At 49.5% G+C, this 20,512-nt stretch overlaps 1 long non-coding RNA gene across 2 annotated transcripts; it reads right to left on the bottom strand.

The window, feature by feature from the left end:
• Positions 1–743: 743 nt before the first annotated feature.
• On the bottom strand, positions 744–20,370 carry LOC118906859. 2 transcript variants are annotated; one of them, XR_005022611.1, is made up of 3 exons: positions 20,251–20,370; positions 18,760–18,937; positions 744–2,650 (listed from the first exon to the last, which is right to left on the bottom strand). It is a non-coding gene; the product is annotated as an uncharacterized LOC118906859 (long non-coding RNA). The 2 variants fall into 2 exon arrangements; XR_005022612.1 differs by lacking the exon at positions 744–2,650 and adding an exon at positions 9,795–10,418.
• Between the last annotated feature and the right edge of the window lie 142 nt (positions 20,371–20,512).

Raw genomic sequence — 20,512 nt, 5'->3', positions numbered from 1 at the left:
CTGAAAACCATCCAGCCCCAAGAGTATTGATCTAGGGTTGTGGGCCTGGGCCACTGGCCTCTGGCTCTTTGGGAGACTTACTGAGAGACTGCTTTCTGCTGGAACGTCAACCCCGGAGGACAGGGCTTAGCTCTGTCCCTGCTATGCCCTAAGCAAGCAGTGCCTGGCACACAGCAGGCATCCAACCAATATTTGTTGAATCAATAGCTGAAGTTATTTATACCGCATAAATGCCGTGGTGGTGATTATGGGGAAACTGAGGCCGAAGCCTCTGAGCTGGCCTGCCCTGGATCCTTTCCCACAGAGGGAGTCATGGCTTTCCCCAAAAAAGGTAGCTGCCCTTATTTCTCTGCTGGCCTGCTCATAAACAGCTTGGTGACCCCCTCCAACATTCCAGGGCAGCCTTCTCCCTGGCTGGCTGGTTGTGGGCATCAACGAGTTTTCTTTGGCCAAAGGTTTCAGCTGATTTTTTTAAAAAAGGGGGGGGCCCATGCAGAAAGCTGGGGGTGGGGAAGGGGTGGTCGTGGGGTGTCTGGGGAAGACAGGATCTGGGGTCAGCCTGAGACTGTGGACTAGATCCCCAGACCCTTCTGAAGACTGTGAATGTATCACTCTTAATCCTAGGGCTGGAGAATTATCCAGACCCGTGTGGAGCTGCCAGGATGCAAATGTCCTCCCCAGTGTGGTCTGACCCACCCCCAACTGCTGTGAGGCCCCGAGTAACTCCTTTTCCCTCTCTGGGCCTTAGCATGATGGAGATGGAGAATCCAGCACAGTGGATCAGAGCTGAATTATAGACATAGACTTGAGTCCAAGCCTGGGCTCTTCCCCTTGCTGGGCAGGGAGTTAGGGCAAGTCATTTTCCCTCTCTGAGCCTCAGTTACCCCAGCTGTAAAATGGCACAATTATAGAGACGTTGTTCTGATGAACGAGCCTGGTACACAGCAGTGATAAAGGAATGTTAGGGGCTATTACCCTTGGCCTGGATGAGCCTCCTGATCTGATGTTCTGTGTTAGGCACTTAGAACAATAATAACCTCATTGTCTGAGCACCCACTATGTTCCAGGCTAAGTGCTTCACAAGCATTAGTTCATTTCATCCTCCCAACATCACTCAGATGGGTACTAGCACTGTCCCCATATTTCAGAGGAGGAGACTGAGGTTCAGAGAGGTGAAGGGACTCCCACAAGGCTGCACAGCTGGTGGGTAGCAGAGCTGGAATCTGTCAGACTCATAAGTACCTCATACCATGGCTCCGTTCCTTGAAACAAGAGATTCCAGGCCCAGCTGGGCCACCCCCTGATGTAGCATATGACCAGTGCTGGGGCTGTAGGTCCCCCATCAGAACTATGAGGAAAAGCCTCCCTGCCCTGCCTCCCCTGCAGGGCTGAGGTGAGGAAGCTGGTGACCTTGAAAAGGACTTTGTAGGCCCTGAGACGGGACAGGCATTCTCAAAGTCTCAGTCAGGGGAAGGCAAGGGAAAAAATTAATGCTCTCCCAGCCACCCTGGCAAGTGTCAGACCAGCTCTGGTCACAGAGGTGCGGAATAGGAAGGTAGGCGAGGTACAGCTTCCTCAGGCTGTGTTAAGGGGACTACTCGGGGAGCCAAGAACTGAAGGAGAAGTGGTCTCCCAGGACCTGACTCTCACCACCAACTCCCTCCATTAGGAGTTGGGCAGTACTGCCTAGTGGTTAGGAACTTGGCCTCCAGAGTCCAACAGATCAGGGTTCAAGTCTCAGCTCCACTCATCTCTGCTGAGTCCCTTGTACTTCCCCTGTCTGAGTACAGTCTTCCCAACTGTGAAAAGGGGGTGATAATGATAAGAGCCTCGCCAGGACTGTAGTAAGGACAGGACTTGGCCCATGGATATTAGTTGAACAATTATCTTCTACACTTGGTCTGCAATCCTTAAGGAACTTCTAGTCTGAAAGGAGAGACTATATGTAAAATGCCTGGCACAGGTAGGTGCCCACTGGATGGAAGGATGGATGGATGGATAGATGGACGGACCGACAGACAGACGGATAGGATGAGAGATTTACTCCAGGTCATACAGTCAGGAGGTAACCCTTCCTGATAGCTCACATTGGGCCCCAAAGAATGCATAAGAGCGGGTTAGAGAGGGAGAGGAAGTCCAGGTGGAGGGGACTGCATGAGCAAAGGCTTGGAGCTGGGAATTACTGCAGCACGGAAGAGATACTGGTCTCACGTGTTCTCCTTCAGTAACTTGCTCAACAAGATCCTATGAGGAGGGGCCTCTGGATGGAGGCTCTCCCAGAGTCCCCTGGGGCAGAGCCAGGGGGTTGCACAGGGAGTAGGGCCCCACAGCACAGAGGAGCAGGCAAGAGCAAGACCAGCCTTGGAGTCGGGCCTTTGAGGGCCTGGTCTGGCCATATTTGGTTTTCAAGGAACTGGGAGGCTTCTCACTGGCTCTACTGCCCATGCACCGGAGCAAGGCCACCCACAGTTGCTGAGTCAGGATGGCAGCTGGGGTCGAGAGCAGAGGCCCCGGAATGGGGTGACTGTAACACAGTGGTTCAGAGCCTGGCCTCTAGAGTCAGAAGATGTGGGTTCAAATCCTGCTCGACTACTGATGGCTGTGTGACTGGGCCGGCTGCATCACCTCTTGGAGGCTCTGTTTTCTTTATCTGTAAAATAAGAGCAGTAAGGACAAGCACCATTACTGAGTTTGCTATGTGCCAGTCTGTGCTAAGTGCTCTACCTGCATTTCTTGTTTAATTCTCATCACGATAGAGAAATATTATTATTGTCCCCATGAAACAAAACACGTGAGACCAGTGTTTCTCATCCATGCTGCAGTAATTCCTAACTCCAAGCCTTTGCTCATGCACACCCCTCCACCTGGAGTGCCTCTCTCTCTCTCCCAGCTCTAGGTATACTTTGACGCCCAGCGTGAGGTAACAGGAAGAGTTACTTCCTGACTGTGGGACCTGGGTTTCCGGATAAAGAAACTGAGGCACAGAGAGGTGAGGTCACATGCAAGTAATAGACAGAGCCAGGACTAGCTAGAAGCACCTTGCCACTCCCCTGCACTTTCTTACGTTCCCATTTCTATTTCTTAATCATTTCCCCACCCAAGGCCCCCCAACAGCTCCTGTAAAACAATACCTGGCACCTGTTCCCTCCACGTCCAATTTCCAAACTGCTGCCAAAGCCTTATTCAGCCCCTCATAATAGTCCTGTGCAGAAGGTAGGCTAGATATCATTCCCATTTCACAGATGGGGACACCAAGGCTCAGAGAAATGAAGCAAGTTGCCTGAGACCTTGCAACCAGCCCGAGGGGAAGCCAGAGTTGGACTGCAGTGCTGTATGACCCCCATTCCAGTGCTCTCTCCCCACCACAGTGAGCTGACCACTTTCTGAGACAGGTGCCCTCACCTTTCCTCCCAGCCAAGCCATTCCTAGACAATTAGGATAAAAGGGAAAATTAATCTGAGGTCCGCATGAAAGGGAAAGTCAGGCAGGGCTAGTGGGACATTATGCAGATATATAAAGAAATTAGGTTTCCTTTGAAAAATCATAAAAGAATGAATGAACAAGCTGCAATAGTTTTAAATCAGATCATCTCCTCGTGACAGGCAGGAGACCAGAACGACTCTCTAAACCCGTTACCTCATCTCACTCATTTTTGGAGGCATCTCCTGCCTTACCCCATTCCAGGAGCTGTACTGGGAGCCAGACAAGGGCCCTGCCAGAGGAATCAATACCTGGACAGCGCTCCCCAGACTCTGCGATTTCACATTCCAGTAAAGTGTTCTCCCCAAATGAGGCACACAGTTGCCAACATTTTGTTATTTGTCAAAGAGCATTTAAGAAAAGGAAAAATAAAGCATTACTTTCTGTCACCATAAAATTTAATAAGGACTAATCTCAGAATTTAGTAATTTTTGAAAATTATCTTTATAAGTAATGGTCCTAGTTTTCTCACTAGTTGCAGGCCAGGGAGAACTGTATCTAAGATGGGCATTTGGCAATCTCCAGATGAATGGGAGAGAGAAAACATTTATGCATATAACTCAGAATAGTTATATTCATTGAGTATCTTTTGGTTGAAAGCCGCAGAAAACTATTCTGGCTACCTTCATAAAGAAAGATTTATTGGAAGGGGATTTTATTGGAAGATTGGATTCTGGGGGTTACGTAGTAGACAGCAGGGCCAACCAACCAACCACTCCTGGCAAGGACAGAAAACTTCAAGAACAGATGGAATCAGAGTCCTATCTCTGCTCTTCACCAAGTGAGGACAGTGAGAAAGCAGCTGTCTACAACCCAGGAAGTGGGCCCTCACCAAAACTCGACAAGGCTGGCACCCTGATCTCAAATTTCCCAGTCTCCAAAATTGTGAGAAATAAATCTGTTGTTTACACCAAAAAAAACCCCAAAAATAAAAACAAACAAAAGAACAAAACAGATGGAATCAGCTCTCTCTCTCTTTCTCTCCTTCTTGCTGTGTTTGCTATCTTCTCTCTAGCTGCAGACAGGGTTCCTCCATGTGTCAGAGAACACAATGGCTAACAGCTTCCACATTCATATCTCATGGCTCCAACTTCATATCTCATGGCTCCAGCAACCAGAGACAGACCAATTAACTTCTCAGTTCCAGTGGGGGGAACCTGGAAGGTGTCTGATTGGCCCAACAGAGTCAGATGTGTACCCCTGGACCAATCAACTGTGGCTTGGGGTGGGGTCTGTAACAACATGGCAGCTCCTGTGAGAACATCATGGTTGGAGTCAGGAGCAGGAGGAAAAAGAGCTGGGCAGGTAGGCTGGGTGGATGATACCATAGATGTCCACCATGGAGGTGATAAATGCCCTAACAGAGGTGCAAATAAGGTGTTGTGGGAGTTCAGGGGAGGAAGGCACAACTTCTAGCTGTAGAGATCAAGTAGAGCTTCTTGGAAGAGGTGGCATTTGAGCTAAGAATAATCTGGAATATACAGAGATTCAAAATGTTATCTCAAATTAGAAGAGAAAAGTGAGCACTGGTAGAGGTGTCATCCAAAGGAGCTATATATTAATGCCTTACTTTGTCAAGATTTTTAGAGTTTATCTAATTTTTTAAAAATTTTTATACAATTTTAAAGGTTATATTTACAGTTATTACAAAACATTGGCTATATTCTCCCTGTTGTACAGTATATCCTTGAGCCTATCTCACACCCAATAGTTTGTACTTCCCACTCCCCCAACCTTATAATGCCCCCCACAACTGGTAACCACTAGTTTGTTCTCTATGTCAGTGAGTGAGTCGGCTTCTTTTTTGTAATATTCACTAGTTGTTGTATTTTTAGATTCCACATATAAGTGATATCATACAGTATTTATCTTTCTCTGCCCGACTTATTTCACTTAGTGTATTGTCTTCCAAGTCCTTTGTTCTTTTTTTATGACTGAATAGTATTCCATTATATATATATATATACCACATGTTTATCCATTCATCTGTTGATGGACACAGGTTGCTTCCATATTTTGGCAATTGTAAATAATGCTGCTATAAAAAAAATAATAATGCTACTATGAACATTGGGGTGCATGTATAGTTTTTTAAATTTAGAATTCACATATAAAATTTACCTTATAGTTTAATTTTTTTTTATTTTGAAATAATTTGACTTACAGAAAAGTTGGAAAAATAGTTCAGAGAGCTCTCCTAAACTCTTCACCTCCTATATCCCTCACCTAGCTTCCCCTAATATTAACATCTTACCTAATCTTGGTACAGTTATCAAAGCCAGGAAATCAACACTAATACAATGCTATTAACTAACCTACAGACCTATTTGAATTTTGCCAGTTTTCCTTGTAATCAAATCCAGCATCCCACTTTGTATTTAGTTGTTATGTCTTCTTAGCCTCCTCCAATCTGTGACAGTTCCTCAGTCTCTCTTATCTCTTATGACCTTGACACTGAAGAGTACTGGTCAGTCATTTTACAGAATATCCCTCAATTTGGATGTCTCGTGGTTTTCGCTTGATCAGATCGAGATTATGCATTTTTGGCAAGAATAGCACAGAGTAATGTTGTGCCCTTCTTAGTACAGCATACAAGGGCTTCATCTTGTCAACGTGATTTATTACTAGTGAAGTTAACATTGATCACCTGGTTTAAGGAGGTGCCTGCCAAGTTTCTCTTATAAAGGGTTCCTTTGTAATTAGTAAGTATCTTGTGGGGAGATACTTAAGACTATGCAAAAAATGTAAACTTCTCATCATTTACAGTTCTTTTTAAAGGTGCTATGCAATGCACACTTTCTACTTTTATTCAACAAACATCAACTATTCACCCACTATGAACCAAGCACTGGTCTAAGATGCATGGCTCAGCTTTGTGTAGCTTGATGACCTTTCAGGACCTTAGGATCCTCATCTATGAACTGGGTATAATTAAATTTTACCACTCAGGGCTTCTGAGGATAGTGGAGGACCATGTTTATGAAAGTGTTCTGTAAAGCTAACTGGGATTGTTCATTCTCTGTCCAAGGCACTCAGCTCTGTCCTCACCTCCACCTATTACCAGTCTCCATTTCTGTTCTGCCTGCATCCATGCCCACAGGCTTCTGTCTGTCCTCACTGGCCAGACTCCCTCATCCTGTTTGCCAAGCCTTACTTATGATGTCACTTAATAAGTTTTGGAGACACAAGGTGAGCCTTGTAGAGGCTGACAGTTTCCTTCTGGAGCATCTGAATGCAATTTTGGGAGCTGCCTTGAGATGCCGTGTGATGCCTGGGACCTGTGGGTGGCAGGCGGGAGATCCTTTCTCCAATGGGAGAAATAGTGAGAGAAGTCGGAATTGCCTTCTTTCAATAATGCTTTGGCCCTAAAAGGGAAACTCTTGAGCTCCAGAGAGTACTGAATAAGCCTGCATGGATACTTGTGTCTTGCTGAGGGATCTACATAGGCACACTTTATTTTTTTTATTATTATTATTATTTTTTTTTTAATTTTATTTATTTATTTATTTATGGCTGTGTTGGGTCTTCGTTTCTGCACGAGGGCTTTCTCCAGTTGCGGCGAGCGGGGGCCACTCTTCATCGCGGTGCGCGGGCCTCTCACTATCGCGGCCTCTGTTGTTGTGGAGCACAGGCTCCAGACGCGCAGGCTCAGTAGTTGTGGCTCACGGGCCCAGTTGCTCCGCGGCATGTGGGATCTTCCCAGACCAGGGCTCGAACCCGTGTCCCCTGCATCGTCAGGCAGATTCTCAACCACTGCGCCACCAGGGAAGCCCTATTTTTTTTATTATTATTTATTTGGCTGCACTGGGTCTCAGTTGCCGCACACGGGATCTTTAGTTGGGACATGCGGGATCTTATTCCCTGACCAGGGATCGAACCCAGGCCCCCTGCATTGGGAGCACCGAGTCTTAACCACTGGACCACCAGGGAATCCCAATATAGGCACACTTTAAATGAACAACTTCATAATGTGAGAGGATGAGCTCACCCACGATCCAACCTCCTAACCCAACAGCACCTTAATTTGAGAACAGGATTTTAACAAACCAAGAGGGAGGTACAAGTTAAGTAGCAACACTCCTTGGGTTGCACTTAACCCTTTTTAAAGGCAGGAAACTCTTATGCTTCACTGGTGGTTTTGTTTTTCTGTTTGTTTACATCCTTTGTACAAGATCATTAGGAAGATCAAATACGATAAGAGGTGAAGGTGCTTTGGAACTCCTACTGGGCAGAGTCAATAAGGCTATTTCCATTCCATGCCCTGAGGGCAGCTTTTTAGGAACTGCTTGCCAGGATCAGAGCAGGCAGATTGAAAGTCCCAGCTCCAACATCAGCCCAGGCCATCCTCTGCCTTCCTTCAGCCAAGCAGATGAGCCCTTCAAAATAGAGTCTCCTAAGTAGGAATCCAGCAGCATACAGGGCATTCCCTCCAGGGTCCCGAGTAGTTTCCTCCTTGGCAAGTCACAGGCCTGGGTTCCCCAGGACCATCTCCTACCTGAGGAGCAGGCTGCTGTGGGCTGGACTCCCGCCCAGCTAGCACCCGAGCAAGAATTGGTAACAGCAGCTCAAGACTGCTGATTTTACTGCCCTCTCTCCAGTGGACCCTGGGGAACAACCATCCCATGGAGACCACCAAGGCAGCAGCTCTCCTAGGAACCTTCAGGTTTAAGAGACACCGTCCCCACCATTACCCAGTTGATTCCTGTGGCCATGCACCCAAACTATAATGTGCACATGAATCCCCTGAGAATCTTGTTAAAATACAGATCCTGATGCAGTAGGTCTGGGGCAAGGCCTGAGACTCTGCATTTCCAACAAGCTCCTAGAAGATGCCAAAGCTGCTGCTCCACAGACCACACTTTGAATGCAAAGCTCCAGACCACAGGCTGATCAGAAGGTTCTGGAAACCAGAAAACAATGTTGAGTAAACGGAAACAACATGAGTTGTTGGGCCCCCTCTTTCTACCTTGAAATTTTTATAATCTTGATACCCCTTCTGATGGGCTCCCAATAAAGTCCCCTTTTAACTCAGGTTAGTCTAGGAGGTTTCTGGTATTTGCAAACAAAAGAACCTTTCCTAATATCCAAAGGTAAATCCCCCAAGTAGGAAAGGGTGACTCTTCCTCATCCCATCGCTTATTTTACAGGCCAGTTCTTCCAGCCCCATCACCAGAGCCTGGCTAGACCCACCTGCTTCTTAAAGGGACCAAGTCCCCTTTTGGGGGGCTTCTGATCATTTAAATCTCCTTCAACAACACAGAAGAGGTTTTCAAACATTACCCTGGGGATTCCTCATTGCCCTCTCTCAATATTTTCCCAGAGACCTGAGGTTCCTTTGTGGGCTTCAGTCCCTTGATTGCCTCCCAGCCCCTAAGCTGTCTTGTGCATTAATTAGCTGGTGACTAATTGCTTCCTAATTGCCAACCGGCTCTCACCCACACTTGTATCAAGGAGTCATGAGCATCCTCCAGGGAAAGGTCTTTTGTGAGTCCAGTGGTTCACTTTTCCACAAACATGGGCTGAACCTCTTCTGTGGTGCCATGTCACATTCGCAGCCCTAGGGACTTGGTGATAAGCAAGACAGACTTGGTCCTTGCCTTCACAGAGCTCACATCTAGTGGGAGCCAAATAGCAACACAGGGACTTCCCTGGTGGCGTAGTGGTTAAGAATCCGCCTGCCAATGCAGGGGACATGGGTTTGAGCCCTGGTCCAGGAAGATCCCACATGCTGTGGTGCAACTAAGTACGTGTGCCACAACTACTGAGCCTGAGCTCTAGAGACCATGAGCCACAACTACTGAGCCCATGTGCCACAAGTATCGAAGCCTGCGTGCCTAGAGCCCGAGCTCCAAAACAAGAGAAGCCACTGCAATGAGAAGCCCGTGCACTGCAACGAAGAGTAGCCCCCACTCGGGCTTCCCTGGTGGCACAGTGGTTAAGAATCCTCCTGCCAATGCAGGGGACACGGGTTCGAGCCCTGGTCCGGGAAGATCCCACATGCTGCGGAGCAACTAAGCCCGTGTGCCACAACTACTGAGCCTGTGCTCCAGAGCCCGTGAGCCACAACTCCTGAAGCCTGGGCACCTAGAGCCGTGCTCTGCAACAAGAGAAGCCACCGCAATGACAAGCCCACGCACCACAACAAAGAGTAGCCCCCACTCAACGCAACTAGAGAAAGCCCGCGCACAGCAACAAAGACCCAACACATCCAAAAATAAATAAATAGAATTAAAAAAAAAAAGAGTAGACCCCACTTACGGCAACTAGAGAAAGCCCAAGCGCAGCAACGGAGACCCAACAATGAAGGCCTGACGCAGCCAAAAATAAATGAATTTATTTTTAAAAATAAAAAAAAAACAAACAGCAACACATAAATTTCAGGTAATAACTGCTATGATTTAACAAATAATAAAAATACAAAAGGATAATACAATACAGAGTAATGCCTGGAGCTTCAGATAGGTGCGCTGGGAAGGCCTTGCTAAGGAGGTGACTTTTGAGTTGAGACCTGAATGGTACTCAGGAGCCAGCCAGAGTGATGATGAGGAGAAAGAGCTGTCCAAGCAGAAAGCACGGGCAAGATCAAAGGCTGGGTGGGAGGGACCAGCTTGGCCCGTCTGAGGAACACTCACTGCATCCTTTCAGCCCCCAGGGATTCGGGAGTCAACCAGCAGGTTGGAGCTGGTTGTAAGAACTGGAGCAAAACCTTTCCTCTCCTCTTTTGCAGAGGCTGGGAGTGAGGCTTACTCCACATGGCCCCACCGCCAATCATCTGATTGGTCAGATTTCAGGATCCTGATTGGCCTTTGGTGGTAACTAGGGTGCTCTTTCTTCAAGGTTCCAAACTCCACAGTCTTACTTCGGACTTAGGGCAGAACCCCTCGGAGGGTCCAGTTAAGGAGCACGCGGCTTCCCCTGGGGAATCCAGGCCCAGGACTCTGCAGAGAAACAACAATGCAGATTGCCATGTGAAATTTCTTGATTTTTAAACGTTAATGATGAGTTGGAAAAGCTTTTTAAAAGCTGTGCAGGCCAAACACGTGTCTATAGGTAGGACCCGGCCCCCCAACCTCAACCCCCACCCCCAGCCGCCCAGGGCGGTGCAGTGGGGCTTGGCGAATGCCTAGAGATAGAGGTGACGGAGAGAAGGAGTCAGGAAGGACACTAACTACATCCTGGATTTTGAAATACCCTGCCCTGGAGGAGGAACTCGCTGCCACAGACACAGACTGAGCACCTATTGGTGCAAGTCTCTGTGCTAGGTTGGGGGGTACAAAGCACATTGTGAGGCTGCACCCTTCTCCAGGGCAGGGGGTTGCCTACCGCAGAAGACCTGGGTTCCGGTCCTGCCTTGCCTCCTGTAATTACCATGAGTCCTTGGGTTAGTTCATCAGCTCTGGGATTCGGCACATAGCCTTATGTTGATAGCAGGTTAATTAAATCAGGTAACGACAGATTATGAAAGGCCTTGAATGTCTAGGTAGGGAGTTTGGGCCGGATCTGATAAGGGGGTGGGAGCCACTGCAGGTTCTTGATCAGGAGAGTGAGATTCCAAGTAAAATATTTTAGGAAAATGAATCAGGCCACCTGTGCAGAGAGGAGAGGGTCACATACCATCCAGGTGTGGTATAGTGAGACAGCACCTGGGTTTATGCAAATCAGATCTTACCACCCCTAGCTCAGAAGCCTTCGGTGGCTCCCTGCAGCCCTCACAGCAAAGTCCTTCCTTCTTACAATGGTCCAAGTGCAGGACCATCATCCTGGGTGTATGACCTGTGCAGTTGCACAGGGCCCCATGCTTAGTTTAATGATTTACTGTCACCATCTTGAAATTCTTAAAGGGGTCTCATGTTTTTGCTTTGCATCAGGCCCCACAAATTATGTAGACAATCCTGCCCACAGGGACTGGCCCCTGCTCCCCTCTCTCTTCTCATTTGCACCCCGCTTCTCCCTAACCCTTCAAACACCAGTTGCTTTAGTCTTCCATCAGTTCCTGGAGGTTGTTCCTTCCTGCCTCAGGGCATTTGCACAACCTGTTCCTTACCTGGAACACCACCCCTCATCCCAAGACCAACTCTTTGTTCAGCAAATTTCTTCTTATCCTCCAGATCTGAGCATAATTACCTCCTGAGAGGTACCTTCTCTGACCTCCCAGGATTATCTCTTCAAAAACAAAAGTTTAAAACTAATTTAAAGTAGGCCCCCAGTACAAGCTCCCATAGTGCCATGTGGCTCCCACTTCACAGAAATGACCCTAATGTGTAATGAAGACTTTATATGGTGCTCTGTTCGCTGAATCTGTCTCCACCTCCAGACTGTGAGCGCCATGATGCTCACGAACCTGTCTGCCTGGCTTCAAAGGGAGGCTCAGAGATGGGTTAAATGGGGTGAAAGGAGGGGAAGCCATATCTCACCCATCTTGGACCTTTCCTTCGGGCTGGGCAGAAATTTTCATAAGGCCCAGACCACACACCCAGCAGGGTCTGCTCTGGCCCTGGCCCTGGCCTTTCCCCAGCTGGAGCCCATTAGCTGCAGACCCTCTTGCCCCGTTCCCAGGGATGGGACAATCCTAGGGGTGGGTTGGGAAGGGGATGCATCTTACAGAGCCAAGCTTTAGTCTAAAGGAAGCAATAATGAAATCATTTCAGACCTCTGTCAGCAGAACAGCCATGGGTGTTTGGGGGCTTTGTGCTTGTAAAGGCTTGTGTAACTAATATCCAATTGGGGGAAATTTTCCTTCTCTTAACCAAGTAAATAAAACCATTCATACCACAAGAGGTAGGAGGAAGGGACAGAATTTGCACAAAACATAAAAATTTGTTGACCCTGGCAAGATGAGAAAGAGCATCATGCCTGCCCAGGTGGCTCACATTTATTAAGTAGGTCCCATGTACCAGGATCTGAGCTAAGCTCTTGACACACATAAGCTCCTGAATGCTCACCCTAACCCTGTGAAGTTGGAACTATTCCCCTCCCCATTTTGTGGATGAGGAAACTGAAATGCAGAGAAACTGGGTAACTAGCCTAATGTCACACAGCAAGGAAACGACAGAGTTGGGATTTGCACCCAGATCTGTCCAACTCCAGATCTGTTCTGAGCCCTTCACTACCACAAAACAGCTACTCATTTGACTTGTTGTGTGGTTTTGGGCAAATTTGTCAACCTCTCTGAGCCCCATAATCTTTTTTTTCTTTTTTTTGAACCCGTGCCCCCTGCAGTAGAAGCACAGTCTTTTTTTAAAAAAATAAATTTATTTATTTTATTTACTTATTTTTGGCTGCGTTGGGTCTTCGTTGCTGTGCGCGGGCTTTCTCTAGTTGTGGCGAGTGGGGGCTACTCTTCTTTGCGGTGCGTGGCCTTCTCATTGCTGTGGCTTCTCTTGTTGCAGAGCACGGGCTCTAGGGTGCACGGGCTTCAGTAGTTGCAGCACGCAGGCTCAGTAGTTGTGGCTCGCAGACTCTAGAGCGCAGGCTCAGTAGTTGTGGCACATGAGCTTAGTTGCTCCGTGGCATGTGGGATCTTCCGGGACCAGGGCTCAAACCCGTGTCCCCTGCATTGGCAGGCGGATTCTTAACCACTGTGCCACCAGGGAAGCCCGAAGCACAGTGTCTTAATCCCTGGACCGCCAGGGAAGTCCCAAGCCTCAGATTCTTCACCTATAAATTGCCCCTTATTTAAGCCACTCTGTGCTAGGTACTGTCTGACTCCTCATGGTGCCTGGTGAGGGAGGGAATGTGGCAGAGCCAATGATTTGTGTTCTTCAACCTGCTTCCTCTTCCTGGGCCCTACAGTTAGCAGAGTCATGTGACTACATTCTGGCCAGTGAAAATTACATGTCATCCCTGGGCCAAGGCAATTAAGAATGGGTGAGTCTCTTTTGATTTTTAGTCTCCCTTTCCACATGCAGAGGATTCAGGAATGGATTCCAGGGAGGGCCTTGGGGAGTCACTGCCTGGAAGAGAGCTGCCTTCCAAGGCAGATGGGTTAGGAGACTCCTGACCTATATCAGACTTTGCATGAGTGAGGAATAAACTATCATTGGGTTAAGCCACTGAGATTTTTGTTTTGTTACAGCAGTTACCATTAATTGCACTGAATGAAACTGTATCAGTTATTAATTTCCATAATAATGCTGCATAACAAATCACCCCAAAACTTAGTGCCTTAAAACAGCAACCAGGGACTTCTGTAGTGGTCCAGTGGTTAGGACTCCATGCTTCCACTGCAGGGGGCACAGGTTCGATCCCTGGTCGGGGAACTAAGATCTCGCATGCTGCGCGGCACGGCCAAAAAAAAACAAAACAAAAAAACCCCACAAAAAACAGCAACCATTTAGTTAGCTCATGATTTCATGGATTGGCAATTTGGTCTGGGCTCAGCTAAAGGTTCTTCTGGTCTTAACTGGCTGATTAGCACAGCCTCAGCCAGGACAGCTCATTCCTGTTCCAGTGGTCTCTCATCCCTGAGCAGGATAGCCCAGGCCTGTTCACATGACAGCTGGGAGGGTTCCAAGAGAATGGGCAGAGGCTACAAGACTTCTTACAGTCCAGACTCAGAACAGGCAATGTCACCTCTGCTGTATTCTATTGGCCAAAATAGGCCATATGGCTGAGCCCAGGTTTAAGGAATGAGGAAATAGGCTCTATCTCCTGATGGGAGGAGTTCCAAAGTCACACTGCAAAGGGGCTTGCATACAGGGAAGCAAAGCACTGAAGTTATTTTGCAAACAAACCACTACAGGAGGTATTAGTGCCCCCATTTGAAACTTCCTTCCCAGGTTTAGGAAGATGAAGTGGCTAGTGAATGGAAGAATCAGGATTTAAGCAAAACCTGAAGCTCTCTTCATGCCCCAAGCTTCCCGTATGACTCCGAAGACTGGTCCTCTTTGGCCAGAAGGAACCTCCCCACCTCTGCTAGCTGAACCAGGAATCCAGCACCCTGGCCTCCCAGGAAAGGGGCCCCCAAATGTGGATCTCACTCCGGCCTTTGGAAGAACAGGGCATCTTTTCAGATATTTGAGTCTAGGAAACACCTTGAGCGTCAAGCCTGGAAAAGCTGTGACTGCAGTGACCTGGGGCTGGTGGAAAGGCCTTCCCCTCCTGGCCTTTACACATCAGATGGCCCTAGAGACCTACTTCGCTCTGTGACGCAGGCAGAGCCCACACCCTCTCTGTGCCTCAGTTTAAGGATGCAAAGTGTAGAGAGAAAAGTGCTCAGCCTCTGGAATCAGAGCACTGGGCTCAAATCCTGACTCACTTGCTGTCGGTCCTGGGCAAGGCCCTTCCACCCTCTGAGCCTCACATTCTCTTCTATAAAACAGGTGTGAGAGAAGAGGAGTCCCCATCTTGGGGGCTGTTGTGAGAACTGAATGAGAGAATGCACAACATAAATGCATGATGTAAATGACCTACTACCCCCAAGGTGGACTTAATAGCTGGCAGGTGGTGTTAGCATCATGTCAACCAAACCCCCATTTTACAGAGGAGAAAACAGAAGCTCAGGCAGGTGATGTGACTTGCCAAGGCCACACAGCTAAGGAGCAGTGATGTCACCAGTGAGGTGCTCAGGTCTATCTGATTCCAGAAGCCAAGGTCTTACCCTCTCTAGAGTCCTGGGTTTGAGTCACCTCTTGCAGCCATGTGACCTTGGGCAAGTCCCTTTTCTCTCTCGGTCTCATTTTTTTCATCATCTAAATAAATGATGATCTGCCTATGATGCCTTGTGCATTTTCCTCAAATGGGAAAATACATGGAAAGTGCTTAGCACAGGGCCTGGGACAGACGTGTGTGCTCAGCAATGAGAGGCTGCTATAACAGTCAGGGATAAGTTGCTTAACTCTCTGTGCCTCGGTTTCTCTATCTGTCAAATAGAGCTAATGACAGACTTATCTCATTGGGTTGTTGTGAGGAATAAATGAGTTACTGTGGGCTAACCTCAGCACAATGCCTGGCACATGTATGCACTTCATAAGCACTTGCTATTATTTTAAAAGTTCAGAAACCTGTTCCAAGCCAGCATGAGATGATGGGGATCCCAGCCCCCCACTGGCTGAGGCTCCAGGCACTGCCTTTGCTACCATTCAGCTATTATTAGGCCCAGCGTCCTCATCTCAAATCCAGATGGGGAGCTAGAAGGGCGGGCAGGGCTGGGCCTGGCTGGCGGATGGCTGGGAACACTGCTGGGAGGCCGGTTTGGGTTTGGGCCCCACCCCGCCTGCCCTCCCTCGCCTGCAGTGGGTCCAGCCGCCACGTCTACACTTGGCTCTGAGGTCTGCACCAAACACTCCCTCCCACCGTGGCCGCCTCCTCTGGGAAGGTTCAGAGCATTTCGCGGCCTCAGCACTTTTCTGCCCGCCCCGGGAAGGCCAGGCCTGCGTAAAAACTATGAATTGGACACTGCTTGCCTCTGGAGCCTGCAAAGGGGTCAACCATCCTCCTGTCTAGAGGTCTTCATACCTACAGTGAGGCCTATTGGGTCCACCAAGGGGAAAGGGTACACACAACTGGGTTCAAATCCCAGCCCTACCACCAATATGCAGTGTCAACGTGGACAAGTGACTTCCCCCTGAGCCTCAGTTTCTTTATCTATAAAACGGGTATAATCTTAGCACCTACCTCACATGGCTGTGGTGATGTATAAATGAATGAATGGCACATAATAGGGACTCAGTATGTGCTAGTGATTGTTATTTCATGCTTGAGTGTGCCAGGCCCTGAGGGGGAAACAAGGATTTGGGGAGGCTGGGGATCTGGGGTACCAAGTGGCTCCACCTCCAATTGCTATGTGACCTGAAGCCTGTTCCTTGCCCTCTCTGGAACTCAGATTACCACGAGGTGGGCATCTAGGACTCTATGATGCCACAATTCAGCTGCTGTGCTCACAAGTAGTTAAGAAATGTGACAAGGCCCCATGTGGGCAGAGATCCCAAATGGCAGGGTACCATGGTTAGGAGCAAGGGTTCTGGGGAATTCCCTGGCAGTCCAGTGGTTAGGACTCCATGCTTTCACTGCTGGGGTCCGGGTTCAATCCCTGGTAGGGGAACTAAGATCCTGCAAGCCATGCCATGCAGCCAAAAAAAAAAAAAAAAAAAAAAAAGTCAAGAGTTCTGGGTTCTAACCCTGTGTAAGGTGCTGGTGTGGCTTGGCCTTGTTGAGCCTGTCTCCTCTTCTGTATAATGATGGTTCTACCTCACAACGTTCAAGCTGTGAGGTTCATGATAATAACAAAACTGCCACTCATGTGTTTTTATGGTTCCAACCCACTGGGCAGCAATTATACAGGGCCGCTGCCATAAGCCTAGATTACGCCAGGCATCAGGGAACTCCCAGAAGTGATAAGAAGTCCAGGCCGGCCCATCCAGAACCCTCCTTTTTCCATGAGGCTGGTCTCCTGGGGTTCATCACAGCCCATTGGGCATCTCAGATCCCCTTCTCCTTCCCAGGGCTCCCTTGCCTCCAAGTTTCCTACATTGAAGAGTCACTCCTTTCCCATCCTTCAGCACCTGGGGCCGGGCCCCCTTTTCTTCCAAGGCCGGAAGTTTATCTGACACTGTCTCTCAGAGAACGCAGCAGCTGGATGACATCATGGAGGAGACAGCCTTGCCAAACTGGTTTGCCAAACAGATCCCAAGCCCCACTCCTGTGGCTGCTGACCTTGGGGGCCTCCAGTTCTGCCCACGAGGGAGAGGGTCACAGCCCTTGGATCCAGCCAAACCCAGCAAGAACCAGTTCTTCTCCTCCAGGGTCCCCATGCTCCAGCCTTGCCTACCTGACTTTTCCCCAGCAAAGTCCTCAGAGTCCTACCTGACTTCCTTTGCTCTCATGCTGTGCCCTCTCCAGGTTGCCTTTCCCCACCCCTTCCACATGCCAAACAGCAAGTGAGGGCTTTTTCTCCACAACTTTTAGAGTCCAGATACCATCTCTCCCCCTACTCTCACCAGGCTGTGAGACCCCAACAGCAGGCCCAACTCTGATCCAGCTCTAACCCCTCTACCCCTCCCACTGCCCAGCAGGCTCTGGACCCCTCACAGGCCCAAGGTCTTGGCCTTGGCTGGCCTCACAGCCACTTGTGAGCACATCCCAAGGTGGGGTCTCCCTGAAAGTCTTGGAATTTTATGTTGTCTAGTCTGGTGGGGAGAGGGCTTAGAAAGCTCAGGCCACAACTCCCCCATCTTGCAGATGAGGAAACTGAGGCTCCAAGGGGAACAAAACTTTGCCTGGGCTGGAGCCAGGCCTAAGACACATCACTCCTCTTGCCTCCTGACCCCAGGACTGGGCTTTCTCTGCAGGACCCCAGGGAGGGGGAGGGGAAGCCAGGGAGATTCAGGGATCTGGCACTGCCAGCTTGGTAAAAATATTTATTCTCAGACTGAGAGACTGGAGCAAAATATTACCCTTGGCCCCTGAGCTGCTCCAGCCACTCCCCACTCTGCCAGTCCAGGGTTGGACCTGGAGGCATCTGGACACTTTCTGGGAGGGCCTGAAGTGAGCCAGTCCAAGCTCCTCATTTTATAAATGGACAGACTGAGGCCCAGGCCTCCCCAGTGCCCATAAGACATGTTCACCCTACTCACCTGTCACTCAGGGTCTTTCACAGATGGAAGGTCTTCCATCCCCATTTCCTCTCCATCCACAGCCCATCTCTCCTCCTTTTCCCACTTACAAACCTCCTGGCCTTTATTCACACTGTCCCCCTGCCACTAATACTCTTTCATGTCTTTCCCTCTCTTCTCTGTGGGACGGATTTCTTTGCACCCTTCCTCAAGGATCAGTTTGCTCCTCCTCTAAGAAGTCTTCCAGGATTTCCTCCATCCTAGAGGCAGCAAGGTGGAGGAAAGGGGCTTTGGCATGGGGCAGAATTCCACTCAAGTTTGAATGCCATTACCAGCCAAGGTGCCTTCACCTCCCTGAGCTTCAGCTTCCACCTCTGTAGAATCCGGGTAATACTTATCTTGCACAGTGGTCAATTTGCAACAGGGCAAACCCCGTGTCAGGCATGCAACTGGTGCTCAGTAAACACCAGGACCCTCCTCATGGGACGTTTACTCCTTCCTGTGCTGTGGCTGCAAGCTTCTCCAGAACCGCACCGGGCTGCCCTTTGATCTTTGTTTCACCACCATCTCGTCCCACCCCTTTCAGATAGGAAGGGAAAGCAAGTAGGTCTGGAGGAGGACCCCAGCCCTGAGGGCTTGATGGAGGGGCGGGACCCATGCTTATCTTCAGTACTACCAGGAACTAGTGAGCGCGTGTGTGACACAAAGCTCGCTCTCAGAAACTCACCTGTGCCGTTCCTCCCTCCTGGGGGGTGGGGTCAGAGCTAGCACGAAGCAGGCCATTCACTGGAGCCAAGAGCCGCCACTCAGGTGGCCTACGTATGCCCCGCCCCAGGGGGCTGTTCCAATGGGCGCTCGAGGTTTGAATAGGACCGAGTTGGCTTTGGAGGGCGCTGAACCTTGTTCTGGAGAATAAGATGACATCTAAATTGGGAATTCCCTGGCGGTCCAATGGTTAGGACTCTGAGCTCTCACTGCCAAGTGCCCAGGTTTAATCCCTGGTCGGGGAACTAAGATCCCACAAGCCACGTGGCCAAAAATAAAAATAAATAAAAAATAAAAAAATAAAGTTTATTAAAAAAAAATGACATCTAGGTTAACCAGACAGGGCCTACATGGGGCCTGCTCAGGAGAAGGGGATCTCGAACTAAAGCCCCAAATTGGGCTCTGTTTGCTCATCCTCCCATGTGACCTTAACAAGCCTCTTCCCTCTCAGAGCCGTGGTTTTCCCATGTGTAAAACGGGACCACCTCTCAGGGATGTGGGGATGCAGTAAGATGACACCTTTAAAAGAGTCTCAGAGTGGATACTGGCCCTCACTCTAGATGGGGGCAAGGTGTGGTAGTGGGTGGCCACAGAGGAGCTGGACAGTGGGGCTGAGGGGCTCTGCTGGAGCAACAGGCTGAAACCACTTCCCCACAACCCCGTATCACAGTGGTTAAAAGCACAGATTCTATACTCAGAAGGTGCTGGTAGGAACCACAGTTCCACTACCTATCAGCTGTTGTCCTCAACTGTAAAATGGACAGTAATCCTGGGCTCAAATGGTCGTTATAGGGACTATATGCCTGGTACATGGCAAGTACAAAAAAATGAGTCTATATTATTATTGTTATTATTTGACAGACAGGATTCCAGACCCCACCTCCCAGGCTCCAACTCCCTTTGATGTCCACGGAGACCTGTGGGAGGCACCCTGACCTCTATCACAGGGGACAGAGTGGTTTTCCCCAGTGGGTTTGAGCTCTTGGGTCCCCTGGCTGATTCCTTATGTTGTCTTGGGCATGTTGGCTCTCTCTGGGTCTCAGTTTCCTCCATTTGTTGAATTCTGGACTTCGTGTTCCCTATTTAACTCCACAGCGCTGCAAGAGGCCGACGCTGAGGGGCTTGGAAGCGAGAAGCATGACAGATAAGGTCAACGTCTGTGCAAAGGTGTGTCGGCTGGGGAAAGGGAGTTTTGTGATTGACCCTGCTCCATCTGAGGTGGTCCCTGAGGTACTTCAACGTAGGGTCAAGGTGCTGCCGGGCACTTAGTCCCTGCTCTGAGGTGACCCGGACCAGGTGTCCCGAAAGCAGCCTGGGGGCAGCGGCCAAGCCAGGGCACTGAAGCGAAGAGGGGGCGGAGTCGAGGGAGGGGACAGGGTCTCACGAACAAAGAGGAGGGCGGAGAGGGACAGTCCTGAAGGCTCCGCGAATAGTACAATCCCGGGCCACTTACCGCGGCTTTGGGCGCCCTCCCTGACTTTGGCGCAAAGCTGCATCCTCCTGGCGACACCCACCCGACCAGCGAAGGCCTCTCGAACAGTGGCCCGAAGACTGCAAACCCGTACAACCTAGGCCCGTGATGGGCGGGGCCTCTACTAGGGGCGAGGCCGTCAAATTGAATTTCCCCAATGAGGCACGAGGGTGGGCGGGACCCTCCCCAGGATTGGTTGGCGCCGTGGCGCGGGGCGGGGCCGGCGGGGCTGCTGGCGCGGCTG

This window comes from Balaenoptera musculus, chromosome 14 (assembly GCF_009873245.2).
Source record: "Balaenoptera musculus isolate JJ_BM4_2016_0621 chromosome 14, mBalMus1.pri.v3, whole genome shotgun sequence".
NCBI classification, from domain to species: domain Eukaryota; kingdom Metazoa; phylum Chordata; class Mammalia; order Artiodactyla; family Balaenopteridae; genus Balaenoptera; species Balaenoptera musculus.
The sequence above is the reverse complement of the archived record's forward strand: the minus strand, read 5'-3'. Positions and strand labels throughout refer to the sequence as shown.